Genomic DNA, 14657 nt, shown 5'->3' with positions numbered 1-14657 from the left:
CCTATTGTTCTGATGTAATACATCTATTTATTAGTCAACCTACAGTAGGATCACACATGCAATTGCTCAGAGAGAATGATGAAACAGTTCAGAGTGTATTTCCTTTAGATTTATTGATCTTACACCAGATATTATTGTTATTGTGTTTTTGTTATCCCTTGTAGAGCATTTCAGGAGATCTGATGATTCGTAACATCCAGCTGAATCACGGGGGGAAATATGTCTGTGTTATCGACACCGACGTAGAGAGCTTGTCCGCTTCGGCCATCTTGGTTGTGAAAGGTAAGAGAACCGACTGTAAAGGTTGGAAGGGTTCCTTTATGGAATTCCTGTTCAATTCACTCTGGCTATGAGATTCACATTTGTACAGTGACTAATTTCTCCGAAGTGATGACATTTTAAGTTCTTTAGAAAAGTCTGAATGTTGAAATACAATATAGTGTCGGCTGTGAATACTTGACCTTAGAGCTTGCAATGAAAAATCTTGTAAGAACTTGGGCAGAATTAAAATTGATTCACGCAATAAATTGGAGCTGAAATTGGAATCTAGAAGGCATACTTAATTTTATAGGCCTATATGAAGAATTATGGTTAATTAAACTTGCTGTCAAGCTACCTTTATTACAAATATGATGCTGTATTCATATTTTGGTGAGAACTGTGCAGACAAATGTACATGTATATAATATCTATAAATATCTTACATATTTCTTTTTACATTTCATGACATGGCATGTTGTATTTGTGTAATGAAAACAACATTTTTATGACATATTTTTGAAATAATGGAAAGACAATATTTGACATCTCTGAATTTGAAAAAGGCACACATTTTGTGAACGCAGCTTCCACAGTGGTAGTTGATATGTGTTTGGAGTAGTGTATCATCTCTCATTATTGTAGCTTATCTGTAGTGATTTACATTGGTATGCACACCCATAACACCCTGTAATAGCAGTCCCAGGTGTTTTGGAAAGCCATTGTTTATTACATAGAACTTTAATTGGCTCATTTACATACCGACAAAATACCATAGAAACATCTGAATAATGGAAGAGTGGAGCAAACAACAACATCATGGCATGCAACCATCTTTGGAGTAGATATCCATGAACACTGTCTGTCATTCTTTGCCTCTTAGTGTTGCGGTCTCTCTCACTCAATCTGTCTCTCGCTCTCTATCGCTCTTTCTCTATCACTTCCTCTCACTGTCCATCTTTCTAACACACGCATATGTTTCACAAATTGTCCCCTCCCATGTTCCTGTCTGGCGTTAGTGATCCCATGCTCTTAATCACTTCTCAGCCTCACATATCCCATGTCTGCATTAAATGTCCCTGTGAAGCCGGATAAAGGACATAGAGCTTAATAAGAGGGAGTGTGATGGCATTGGACCAGCTGTAAAGGCAAGAGGGTGATGAGTTGTTAATGGGGGCGTGGTGTTTATGGTGGTGGTGGGAGTGGTGGTGCGGTGTGGAGGCTCACTTTGCTAATTGTCTGATTGAGTCAGGTCCCCCCGGGCTCCCGGACACAGTAGCAGTGGAGGAGATCACAGATAGCACGGCCCAGCTCTCTTGGAGCCCCGGCAGGGACAACGGCAGTCCTATCACAGGCTACATCATCCAGGCCCGGACCCCCTTCACTGTGGGCTGGCAGGCTGTGGACACAGGTAGTTTATACATCTACCATACAGTACATAACAAAGCACACCATAACTATGTTTATCCATCATGATAATACTGGTCTACTTTCCACTTCCAGTTCCTGAGGTGATCAATGGCAACACGCTGACAGCCACTGTGGTGGGCCTGAACGCCTGGGTGGAGTATGAGTTCAGGGTGGTGGCCCGCAACAGTGTGGGCATGGGAGAGCCCAGTCCAGCCTCAGCCAAGACCAGGACAGAGGATACCAGTGAGTGTTTCTCCTCTAGTCTTTCTAAAATACATACGCAGACACACACACTAACAAACACATACACACACTAACACACATACACACACACACTAACAAACACATACACACACTAACACACATACACACACACACTAACATACACTAACACACACATACACACACTAACATACACATACACACACTAACACACATACACACACACACTAACATACACTAACACACACATGCACATAAATACTGTAGATACAGTATACACAGACCCCTGACATCTTACATGAAAGGCTGCTTGAACCAGATGTCTTGTGATGGACCATTTAGTTTGGGCTGGAATCAGGATGCACATGCGCGGTCTGCAGTGTTATGCACGAAACAGTTGTCAAGTAAAATGGCATTTTCTGAATATGAAACTGAACAGCTAAATCTAAAAAAAAGTGTTTTATTCTTTGTGACATTTGGCATTTGAGTTGGACAATGTAGTCCAAAACATGCCGGGTCGATAATATCAAGGGAGAAGTTTCTTGGGTGTAAAATAAAATAATATTGTGAATGGATTTGACAATTTTTCCCAATTGTTAACACACGTTTGCTGATACTACATCTCAGGTACTCATGGAAGCAGTTGCGGACCAGAGCTGCCAGATGGAAACGCACGTTGTCCCAAACTAGAACATACATTTGCCGCTCAGGATCACCTGGCCCTCTTTGCTCTAGCTGAAAAAGATTGTCATGTAAGGTGTTCAGGAAATTAAGGAGATAGGCAGTGTTCTGTGGAGGACCCCATTGTGGCTCATAGCTGAACATATGGCGACATTTTCCCCGCGCTGGCCAGGTACAATACCTCAATGATGGCGCGTAGACCATGGATGTTCCTTCCTCTCCTCCTCTTCTTTGCTAAATGTAATCAAATCAAATCAAATGTATTTATTTAGCCCTTCGTACATCAGCTGATATCTCAAAGTGCTGTACAGAAACCCAGCCTAAAACCCCAAACAGCAAGCAATGCAGGTGTAATCCAGCCTCATCTATGAATATGAGTTCAGGGGGCATGGGACTTGCATTCAACTCCATTGTTCTCTGATATGACAGTAAATACTGTAATTGCTGTATAGTAAAGTTCACTGTCAACATCAGTGAGTCTCTAATGTTTCAAGAGTGTAATACTACTACATTACTTACTTGCACATATTCGTACCATTTATCCTTTACTCTTTGGGAATTCCTTTCGAATGGGTTTCTGGGTTTTTTACATTTACATTTAAGTTGATTTGCTTTATGCATTCACCTTAAGACATCCAGTGGAACAGCCACTTTACAATGTGCATCTAAATCTTTTAAGTTTACTTTATCCTATCCTAGGTATTCCTGAAAGGATGTCTCCGGGGTGATTGACTCTTTATACGGAGATGGTGTTTCTGAAGGATGCGGGCTATGGTTGATAAGCTCACTGTTGTTGTGGAAGATGGTAGGGTTTTCAATAATCTGTTGCTACATTTCCTGCAGTCTTATGGCATAATTTTTAACTACCATTTGCACAATGGCAGCCTCCTATTCGTCTGTAAATAGTCGTCTTTCAGTTCTACAAAAACAAAATAGCATGCAGTACAGTAAACACTACAGTAGTACAGTACACAATATAAACATGTTACAAAGTAGTATAGCTCTCAATTTCATACATACATTAATACGCCAAACATGTACTTTGTTTCCCCTTACAGTATGTATTGGAATGTACAGTCTTTACTGGGCTTTATGTGGTACTACTGTCAAATAGTAAAAGTCGTAGATAGGTCCAATGTCTGCAGTACATAACTATTCTCATTTTGGAATGTCCGGATGATTGATGCTACGGTGAAGTGGCTCAGATTGGGCTGCACTCTCTGCCCAGCCTCTCTCAAGGTCAGCCACTCCACATGGTCCACCATAGTTGCCCGAATTTCATCAGAGATTATTCTACTTGTTCTTGGTCTTCCTCCACCTCTACCTCCACCTCCACCTCTACCTCTACTTTTCTCTGCCAAGTTTGCTTCCATTGTTCACCAAATACATGAGTACTCACCTGTGGCCTTTTTATCCATGCCAGAGGTCTGATTGCAAAGTGACACATTTCGCAATTAGTGTTTGAAAAGAGAAAGAGATCAATTGGTAATTGAGCTTAGCTTGTTGAACATTGTTGCATTTCATCTGCACACAAGACATTTTAGTTGTGAATATTGTGTCAAAGGTAGAGAATTGTGTGTTGTGTTTTGTCAAATGTTATGGAAATGCAATCTGTGTGTAAAGCAAAACATGTGCCAATAGTATTGCAGATCTGGTGTCTGGTTCAACTAAATTAGTTACAGGTTTGGGTCATTGTGCCTCATGGGCCAGTTTTAGTGTGTAAACAATTGGGAAAATCTGTAAAGCTGTGTCATGAGACTAGACGTATGGCATATAGTCCTGTATTTCAGCTATGTTAAAAGCCTTAAAATTGCTCTCTTCTGGGATTTGCCTTACAGTGCCTGATACAGCTCCCACTGATGTTGGAGGCGGAGGAGGCACAAAATCTGAATTAGTGATAACTTGGGAGGTAAGTTATCTGTCAGGTTTTACTGTTCTCTCCATAGCTGGATAATGGTTGTACTGTTCTCTCCATAGCCAGGTAATGGTTTTACTGTTCTCTCCATAGCCAGGTAATGGTTTTACTGTTCTCTCCATAACCAGGTAATGGTTTTACTGTTCTCTCCATAGCTGGATAATGGTTTTACTGTTCTCTCCATAACCAGGTAATGGTTTTACTGTTCTCTCCATAGCCAGGTAATGGTTTTACTGTTCTCTCCATAGCCAGGTAATGGTTTTACTGTTCTCTCCATAGCTGGATAATGGTTTTACTGTTCTCTCCATAACCAGGTAATGGTTTTACTGTTCTCTCCATAGCTGGATAATGGTTTTACTGTTCTCTCCATAACCAGGTAATGGTTTTACTGTTCTCTCCATAGCCAGGTAATGGTTTTACTGTTCTCTCCATAGCCAGGTAATGGTTTTACTGTTCTCTCCATAGCTGGATAATGGTTTTACTGTTCTCTTCATAGCCAGGTAATGGTTTTACTGTTCTCTCCATAGCCAGGTAATGGTTTTACTGTTCTCTCCATAGCCAGGTAATGGTTTTACTGTTCTCTCCATAGCCAGGTAATGGTTTTACTGTTCTCTCCATAGCCATGTAATGGTTTTACTGTTCTCTCCATAGCCATGTAATGGTTTTACTGTTCTCTCCATAGCCAGGTAATGGTTTTACTGTTCTCTCCATAGCCATGTAATGGTTTTACTGTTCTCTCCATAGCCATGTAATGGTTTTACTGTTCTCTCCATAGCCAGGTAATGGTTTTACTGTTCTCTCTATAGCCAGGTAATGGTTTTACTGTTCTCTCCACAGCCAGGTAATGGTTTTGCTTAATTGTGCAGAATTGAATGGAGCAATATTATGATCGGCACTAGAGCCAGCCCTCTCTTCTGTGCTGGCCATGGAGTGCCATTTCTCCCTTCCAATGTGATTCAACTGAGGGACAGCGATTGTTTCTTTGAAGCCCACTTCATCCACAATTATGTGCTAATGCAGGGAGAGAAAAAATGAAACAATCAGTGATTTCGGATCATCAACTACATTCAGCTGCCGGCCAATGGTCAGGGGGCCTGAACATCATTACAAATCATTTGTGGACTGCAAATTGACAGCAAGAAGCCCAAACAGATATCATATTTGACTAAAACATAATCATTTCAAACCTTGCTTAGATTTGTATATGATCACATATATCTCTCTATTATGCGTGGGAGTACTTTAGAACAGATTTCCTAAATTAAAATCACTTGGAGCTGATTTGCTAGTGTTTTTAGTCTTTTTTATAAATAAAAATACATTTCATAATTTTTTGCTCAGAAAACTAGGGGGCCAAATAAAATCACAGCCATTTGGGGAACCATTGTTTAAACACTACATCTAATCATTGCAACCAAGGTTGAAGACCTCTTTGGCAGGTGCTTGATGACAAACGCAGGGGTGTCAGTGTATTTGTCTGTATGCGTTTTAATATCACTATAGTTTTGTGTTTCGCTCCCAGCCCGTGCCTGAGGAACTGCAGAATGGAGAGGGCTTCGGTTACATCATCGCCTTCCGGCCACTGGGTGCCATCACCTGGACACGAGTGGTCATCTCCACGCCCGGGGTGGCCCGATACATCTTCCGCAACGACACCATCCCGCCTTTCTCGCCGTTCGATGTGAAGGTTGGGGCGTACAACAACCGTGGGGAAGGCCCCTTCAGTTCCATAGCCACAGTGTTCTCAGCAGAGGAAGGTAAAGGAAACGGATGCCAGTGGAAGTCACGCTGAAACCGCGCCTAATCTTTTCATTCTGGAGGCACAACCTTCCATAGTAAAGATGAAATATGTTGGTTCAGACATATTCCCCCTCAAGCTGGGAGTGTCAACTTGATATTAGTTATTGCAGGGGTAGATTACAGGAAATCCTAGCAGACACTTACTACACTGGGCTGTCAGTGAGGTACTGTGTTATTTGAATTTGCCATGCAAGTCAGATCCCATTAACAACCAAGCGGAGGCTAAAGCTCTATCCAGTGAATCTACAGGTCTATTCTCTGCTTTCCTCTCTTTCCTATTGGTTTGTTTGATGGTGTTGAATGAGTCTGTGGGGTGCTCACCAGCTCTCTATTTCTGCAGTCCCCAGTGAGGCTCCTAAGAGGGTTTGGGGCAGGAGTGTATCTGCAGCTACAGTTGAAGTGATTTGGGAAGCCCTCCCCGTCACCCCTGAAAGAGTGCTGGGTTATGAGGTAGGATTCACTCAATTTCCTCAATAAAACAACACATGCACATTGCCATTTCTAGTGTTTATATATAAAGCAGTAGCTTAATTTATTCTATTTGAACACACAGTTCTTGAAATATCACCTGGGGTGCTGTGTACTGTAACATCTCACGTTATAAGATATCATGAGGGGTTCTGTAACCTTGACAACATTTTGTTAATATGTTGATTCCTATACGTTCTGTATTTGTCCCAGCACTGCTTAGAGTAGCTGTGTCTAACGACCACCACCATTTAGCTGCAGCAGCTTTTAAAGCCGGTTGAGAAAAGCTCTCATCCATCCATTTAAGTACGCAAGAAGAGATTTTCCTTTTCTCCCAGTGCTCTTTCAATCCTGCTCACCTCTGCCCCCTGGAACAAAACCCTTTGGTTGCCATGGCACTGGCTTTATTGTGTTGATACAATAGTGCTATCAGGTCAGCAAACAGGATTGGAGAGAGAGGGGCTTTTAAGGGGGTAAGCTGTTAGTATGCATCTTGAGCCTTAGAGGTTGGGTACAGTGGAGGTCATAGGATTCTGAAAGAGATGACACCTTTCACAGACAGATGCATTAGTATTGTTTGTGTTAGTAGCCAAACTGGCAGGATAGGTCTAAACTGATAATATGCCCATCATCTAATTTAAAAATATATATATATATATATATATATATATTATTTAACCTTTATTTAACCAGGTAAGCTAGTTGAGAACAAGTTCTCATTTACAACTGACCTGACCAAGATAAAGCAGAGCAGTGCAACAGAAACAACAACACAGAGTTACACATGGAATAAGCAAGCGTACAGTCAATAACACATTAGAAAAAAAGAAAGTCTATATACAGTGTGTGCAAATGGCATGAGGAGGTATGGCAATAAATAGGACATAGTAGCAAAGTAATTACAATTTAGCAGATTAACACTGGAGTGATAGATGAGCAGATGATGGTTTGTAAGTAGTGATACTGGTGTGCAAAAGAGCAGCAAAGTAAATAATAACAATATGGGGATGAGGTAGGTAGATTGGGTGGGCTATTTACAGATGGACTATGTACAGCTGCAGCAATCTGTTAGCTGCTCAGATAGCTGATGTTTAAACTTAGGGAAATGTAAGTCTCCAGCAATTTAGCAATTTTTGCAATTCGTTCCAGACTGAGTATGGATCTAGATCTACAGTATGGATCTAGTTTTTTACTCCAGTATGGTATATTGTTAAGTTTTGTATCTGATAGGTTAAATTTGAAAAATTTGTATCTGATAGGTTAATTTAGTTGCATGGCCAATAACAGGAATATAGATGTGCCTATCCCAAGAGCAGACTTCACATTTTCTTCTTCACATTATTTACTTTACTCTTATGTCACTTAATACCCGAAACATAAATATTGAAAATGACCCTAAGCTAGCATTGGATTATTTAATTTGCTTCATCAAATATCTCTTCACCTGCACCGTTAATTGAAAGCTAATACCCCCAAGGAAAGTAATGAATTGCTCTGTCGAGTGTTAAAGAGAATACGATATTCCTCCATGCTGTAGCTGGATGTGTTCATTTCTAAGTACAGAAACTGTACTTTTATCATTGAAAATACAGATTTGTAAGGGGAATACATTTTATTGAACCAAAAACAGTGGATCTTAAAGACGTTATTGTGACAAGAATATCCCTATACTGTGTTAAACAAGCCCTTTGTCATTTGACTTATTGAGGTTACTCTTGGGTGCCTTTGTAGAATGACCATGGGCTAGAGATGATTTGTATCAAAAAATTGAAGAGCCATATATCATTGATTGGGAAGCCAGTCCTCCACTGCACACCAAATGGCATTACAGATTTAATGATGAGGCTGTTCTAATAATGTGAGTTTAAAAAAACTCCCTTTGGCTAGAATTAAATTGCTTGTGTCTGATATCTCAACCTCTTGTTGTTTTCTTTCCATTGGTTAACAGGTGGTGTACTGGGAAGATGACACCAAGCCTGACACAGTTAGGCAAAGTCAGAACCTCTGGAAACTACTCGGCGGTTAATGTGACTGGACTGAGCGCTAACACACAGTATTATCTAGCTGTGTGCGCCTTTAACACTGCAGGGACAGGGCCACAGTCTACACACATCAACGCCACCACCAAGAAGCCAGGTGAGTGAATCTCATTTCCATGTACGTTTTAGTCATTTAGCAGTTGCTCTTATCCAGAACGACTTACAATTATCTTAAGATGGCTAGGTGAGAATCTACAATTATCACAGTCGTAGTAAGTACATTTTCCTTCAGCTGTTTGGAGGATTGTACTGTATATACATTTTTACTTAAACAATTAGGGGGAACAGAAACTCATTCTTTTGTAAAAGTATACAAGTATTATATGAACATCTCTCTTTCATCATCACTTCTCTCTCTTAGCACCAGGCCAGCCTCCTTTGAATGTAGAGTGGACCATGATTGGCTCTCTGCTCACTCTACACTGGGGTCCTGTGATAGCCATGGAGACAGAGGCAGAGGTCATCGGATATCTTGTATGTCTCATGTCACTGTGGCTCTATTCTTTTGTCAAGCACAACACAACCATCTCCAACCCACTCTTTCCATCATTTTGGTAAGGTTTTCCACAGGGACAAAACATCCATAGTTCCAACCAGCAAACCTCACTGTACTGTCACCAAGCATTAGGAGCCATTTTATCATCCAATCAGCAAATCAAGTTTAAATTCCCTCACTCCTCACTGCTCATTTCAGGCGATCTTTCATTTTTGATTGTGTGTTTTGCATTGCCGTTTCTAGGTGCTGTTGAGAAGACACCGGTACAATGACGTAAACAGCATCATAACAAACAAAACCAGGATGGAGCTGACGCTGTCTCCCAACGACAACTACCTGATCCAGATCAAGGCCCTGAGTGAGGGTGGTGAAGGTGTAGGCAGCGAACCCATCCACATCCACAAATTAAGTATGTTTGCCATTTCCTCTCTCTCTCCTTGATGAAGCTTTAATGATGATTAAATCAGCCAAACAGAACATTTATTTTGGGCTCTTGCATCCCTCTTCAACCATGTGTAATAGACTTCTTTCGGGTGCAAGAAATGCAACCTTTTTAGAAATGCATGTGTGGTGCAATCCATCTCTGCCATTGGGTTATTATTCCTTGTTGACTTTCCAGCTCTGCGGCATATAAAATAGTACAATGCCCCCCCCTCCCCCAAAGAGATCTGCTCTCTGATGTGATATAAGCCTCATCATCTCTGTGTACTTGGTCTATCCTGTTGAAAGCCATTAAAACAGAGATATGGAAAGCACTATGTAATTCACAGTTGCCCTTTGATTTACAACGACTTGTCATCAAATTTAGCAGATAGAGACAGAAACTGCCCCGACTTCGTTTTTTTGCTTTTTTTGAAAAGTGGAATTTTCAGTTCTTGAAGAGCTTCTTTGACTGCTGGTTTGTGGTTTCAGGCATGGGCGCACGAGGTTCGGGAGCATCTAGTCTCAATCCGCTATCTCTGTCTCATCTCTCCGCATTCCTCATCAGCGCTCTCCTCCTCCTCAACTCCTCCTGGTGATGTCTGGACACAGTCACAGCCCTCCTAGTGGCCCTCCTCACTCCCTCTCCTCTAGCAGCCTGCTCCTGCATTCAGATAGGCATGGATGCAACCCTCTGTGGCAGTGCTGGACAGAACAGGAATTTTGAAGGGGCCATGCATTGAGGATATAAATTATGTTCTGTAGAAAACATGAATTTGTGTGCATGATATTTAACAGTTTCCTCTCATATCATAAGTGCTGTCATGCTGTAAAACTATTTTGGAAATCTTTTTTTTCCAATGGAATGTACTTCTATTTGGGAGTACTGATGTCTACATTATATATGTACGGTTGAAGTCGGAAGTTTAGCCAAATATAGTTTTTCACAATTCCTGACTTTTAATCAGAGTAAAAATTCCCTGTCTTAAGTCAGTTAGGATCACCACTTTATTTTAAGAATGTGAAATGTCAGAATAATAGTAGAGAGAATTCTTTATTTCAGCTTTTATTTATTTCATCACATTCCCAGTAGGTCAGAAGTTTACATACACTCAATTAGTATTTGTTAGCATTGCCTTTAAAATTTTTAACTTGGGTCAAACGTTTTTGGGTAGCCTTCCACAAGCTTCTCACATTAAATTGGGTGAGTTTTGGCCCATTCCTCCTGACAGAGCTGGTGTAACTGAGTCAGGTTTGTAGGCCTCCTTGCTCGAACACACATTTTCAGTTCTGCCCACACATTTTCCATAGGATTGAGGTCAGGGCTTTGTGATGGCCACTACAGTACCTTGACTTTGTTGTCCTTAAGCAATTTTGCCACAACTTTGGAAGTATGCTTGGGGTCATTGTCCATTTGGAAGACCCATTTGCGACCAAGCTTCAACTTCCTGACTGATGTCTTGAGATGTTGCTTCAATATATCCACATAATTTTCCTTCCTCATGATATCATCGGTTTTGTGAAGTGCACCAGTCCCTCCTGCAGCAAAGCACCTCCACAACATGACGCTGCCGTGCTTCACGGTTGGGATGGTGTTATTCGGCTTGCATGCCTTCCCCTTTTCTCTCCAAACATAACGATGGTCATTATGGCCAAACAGTTCTATTTTTGTTTTATCAGACCAGAGGACATTTCTCCAAAAAGTACGATCTTTGTCCCCATGTGCAGTTGCAAACCGTAGTCTGTCTTTTTTTATGGCGGTTTTGGAGCAGTGGCTTCTTCCTTGCTGAGCGGCCTTTCAGGTTATGTCGATATAGGACTTATTTTACTGTGGATATAAATACCTTTGAACCTGTTTCCTCCAGCATCTTCACAAGGTCCTTTGCTGTTGTTCTGGGATTGATTCGCACTTTTCGCACCAATGTACGTTCATCTCTAGGAGACAGAACGCGTCACCTTCCTGAGCGGTATGATGGCTGCGTGGTCCCATGGAGTTTATACTTGCGTACTATTGTTTGTACCGATGAAGGTGGTACCTTCAGGTGTTTGGAAATTGCTTCCAAGGATGAACCAGACATGTGGAGGACTACAAAAAAAATATTGGGTGATTTAAAAACAAATTATTATTATTTTTTTTTTTCCCCCATGATTTCATGCAAAGAGGCACTGGGTTTGAAGGTAGGCCTTGAAATCCATCCACATGTACACCTCCAATTGACTCAAATGATGTCAATTTGCCTATCAGAAGTTTCTAAAACCACGCTGTCTAAAGGCACAGTCAACTTAGTGTATGTAAACTTCTGACCCACTGGAATTGTGATTAAGTGAAATAATCTGTCTGTAAACAATTACTTGTCATGCACAAAGTAGATGTCCTAACCGACTTGCCAAAACTATAGTTTGTTAACAAAAAATGTGTGGAGTGGTTGAAAAACGAGTTTTAATGACTCCAACCTGTGTACGTAAACGTCCGACATCAACTGTATATATGTTTGACACTGATCCTTGAAGATTACTAATGCCTTAAACCCATTTACATACCAAAGTAGTTGACAAAAAAAAGATTTAGTTATCTTGTGTTTTCAAAGTAATGTGAGTTTTTAATGAAGGTATGTTAGATAATTGTGGTGTCAGCTGCTCAATGGAGAGTTGTGTTGTGGTTTATATGGGTTGGACGTCCTTTGATATAACTAACTGTACATGGCATCTTGAGTTATTATTATGAGGTTGAAGAAGTACAACTAATTATCTAACTGACAACATGCCCAAACTAATGTCAAATTGGCCACTATAGCAGATAAAACCAGTTTTACATGATAACTGTTTCAATCATAATAATTTGATCAAGTGATTTTATAGCTGTAGCTAAACCATTACCTTGAATGATTTGTGTTTGAGCTGTGTTAACTGAATACCAGTTTGGTCACCTGTCCCTCTAAGCCACTCATCTCTGCATAGTGAAATAGTATTAGGCGCCTTACAGAGCTGTTGGCTCCTGAGCTTTAGACCCCTATTTAAAACAATCTGATGGGACTTGACATTTTGTTCTGTATCTCATGCTCCTCTTAATAATTGATGCATATCACACTCTGCATTCAGCACACAGTGAAATGTTAACGTTCTCGAGAATAGAATCATGTAGAGTTATTGTGTCAAACAAATCCCACTTGTAATGTTCTGCATTTAAATGATCTCTAAATGCTAAATACGTCTATCATTTGACCTCCTGATTATTCAGAATTCCGACCATCAGTCGGCAAAATATATATAAATCATACATGTTTAAGTAAAGGACATATATAAGTGCCTTCACTGGAATGTCTTACCAGTTGACGGACATATCCACTCTTTCTGGATCAGTTTTTGGAAAATTAATTGGGGGGGGGGGGGGGGTCTATACTTTTCCTAATTCCTGAGAGATCCCGGGCATAATAAATGTATGATTGAATCTGCAGCATAATTTAGCAGTTATTAAAGCATCTAAATAAATGATGTCATGTCAATGGAGCCATGACTGGAAATTAATAAGGGAAAAGTTGGCTGCTGTCATGTCATTTCTCAAACTTCACTCTGAGAAAAAAGGGTTCTTCGGCAGTCCCCATAGGAGAACCCTTTTTGGTTCAAGGTAGAAATATTTTGGGTTCCATGTAGAACCCTCTGTGGAAAGGGTTTTACACAGAACCCAAAAGGGTTCTTCAAAGGGTTATCCCATGGGGACAGCCAAATAAGCATTTTAGGTTCTAGATGGCACATTATTTTTTAAGAGTGTATAAAGTACAAGACTAGAGAACTGCTACAGTACTCTTTTAAAGAACTGTGACAAGCCTTATGGTGAGGGAGAAACTGTTTCCTGTTCATGTTCTTGTACGATGGGTCCATCATCATGGGTCCACTGATTACTGCTATAAGGTATTGTGCCTTCACTGAACTTTGTTACTGATTAGGGCTGGCTGACCTAGGATCAGGTGGTTGTGGGACTGTTCCCGTCATCTGCAACGTCCAATGAAAGCAGAAGGAAGTGATCCAAGGTAACTGTGACTCTGTCCCTGCTTAGCCACCAGAAGAGGTGTGCAGGCCCCAGAGGCCCGTAAAGCTCAAACAGTGGACGCAATCAGCCTGTCCTATCTGCTCCTACAGTGGTTTCATAACGGCCTGTGCTCATTGATTAGACTGCTGCAGCCCAGTCAATGGGATATTGATTTCCCCTGTCCCATTATTGCAGCTGTCACAATTGGGCTGCTTGATTGACTGATGCTGGGGCTTCCTATTGCACATTTTTTTGTTGGTTACTATTTGAGATGTCCTCCCCTAGTCTTTCTCTGTCTGTGTGTCCACCCCATCCAGAGGAGACAAGTCAAAATCATAATAATACAATGTAATATACATTACATGTTTTTTTTTACAAGAGCTACGGTGACAAACTGATGTTTTAGGTAACATCCCCCTACTAGTTCCGACTACCTTTAATGGATTTGAAGTGCTGCACATTTATAAATTCCCTTACTGAAATTCATATGAAAATTAACAGCATCATTAAAGGTTATGAGTTGGTTAAGAGAGGAAAATTGTCATGTTCCTTTTTTGTAATGTATTTTTGACTGTTGAGCTCTTTTTTGAAAAACTCTAATCTTTTCTTTTTCTACAAATGATGAACAATGGCTTTTTAGGTGTCAAACTGTCTGGGGACTTAGCCTGTGTAATAATACTACTGTAAAACAAAAGTACAGCGAGGTGTCCAAAAAGTGTAAGGATACAACACAGTAACAGTGTCTAATTGAAATAGTATAACTCTTAGACCTTTTTCCTAATTCCTATGCCCAATTCCCTGCTCATTATTTCTGTATGCTGGTTAGTAGAATAGTATATACTTACCAGTTCACCTTCACATCACGCAGCGCTAGAGTATGTGGATTTACAAATAAGTCCTTTGTCAAATTTGGCCAGACTA

General features: G+C 40.6%; 1 pseudogene; it reads left to right on the top strand.

Moving 5' to 3' along the window:
• The window catches only part of LOC115143410 (contactin-3-like), a 68619-nt pseudogene extending 55523 nt beyond the window's left edge, over nucleotides 1–13096 (top strand).
• The last annotated feature ends 1561 nt before the right edge of the window (nucleotides 13097–14657 follow it).

Source organism: Oncorhynchus nerka, linkage group LG15 (genome assembly GCF_034236695.1).
Source record: "Oncorhynchus nerka isolate Pitt River linkage group LG15, Oner_Uvic_2.0, whole genome shotgun sequence".
NCBI lineage: Eukaryota > Metazoa > Chordata > Actinopteri > Salmoniformes > Salmonidae > Oncorhynchus > Oncorhynchus nerka.
The sequence above is the reverse complement of the archived record's forward strand: the minus strand, read 5'-3'. Positions and strand labels throughout refer to the sequence as shown.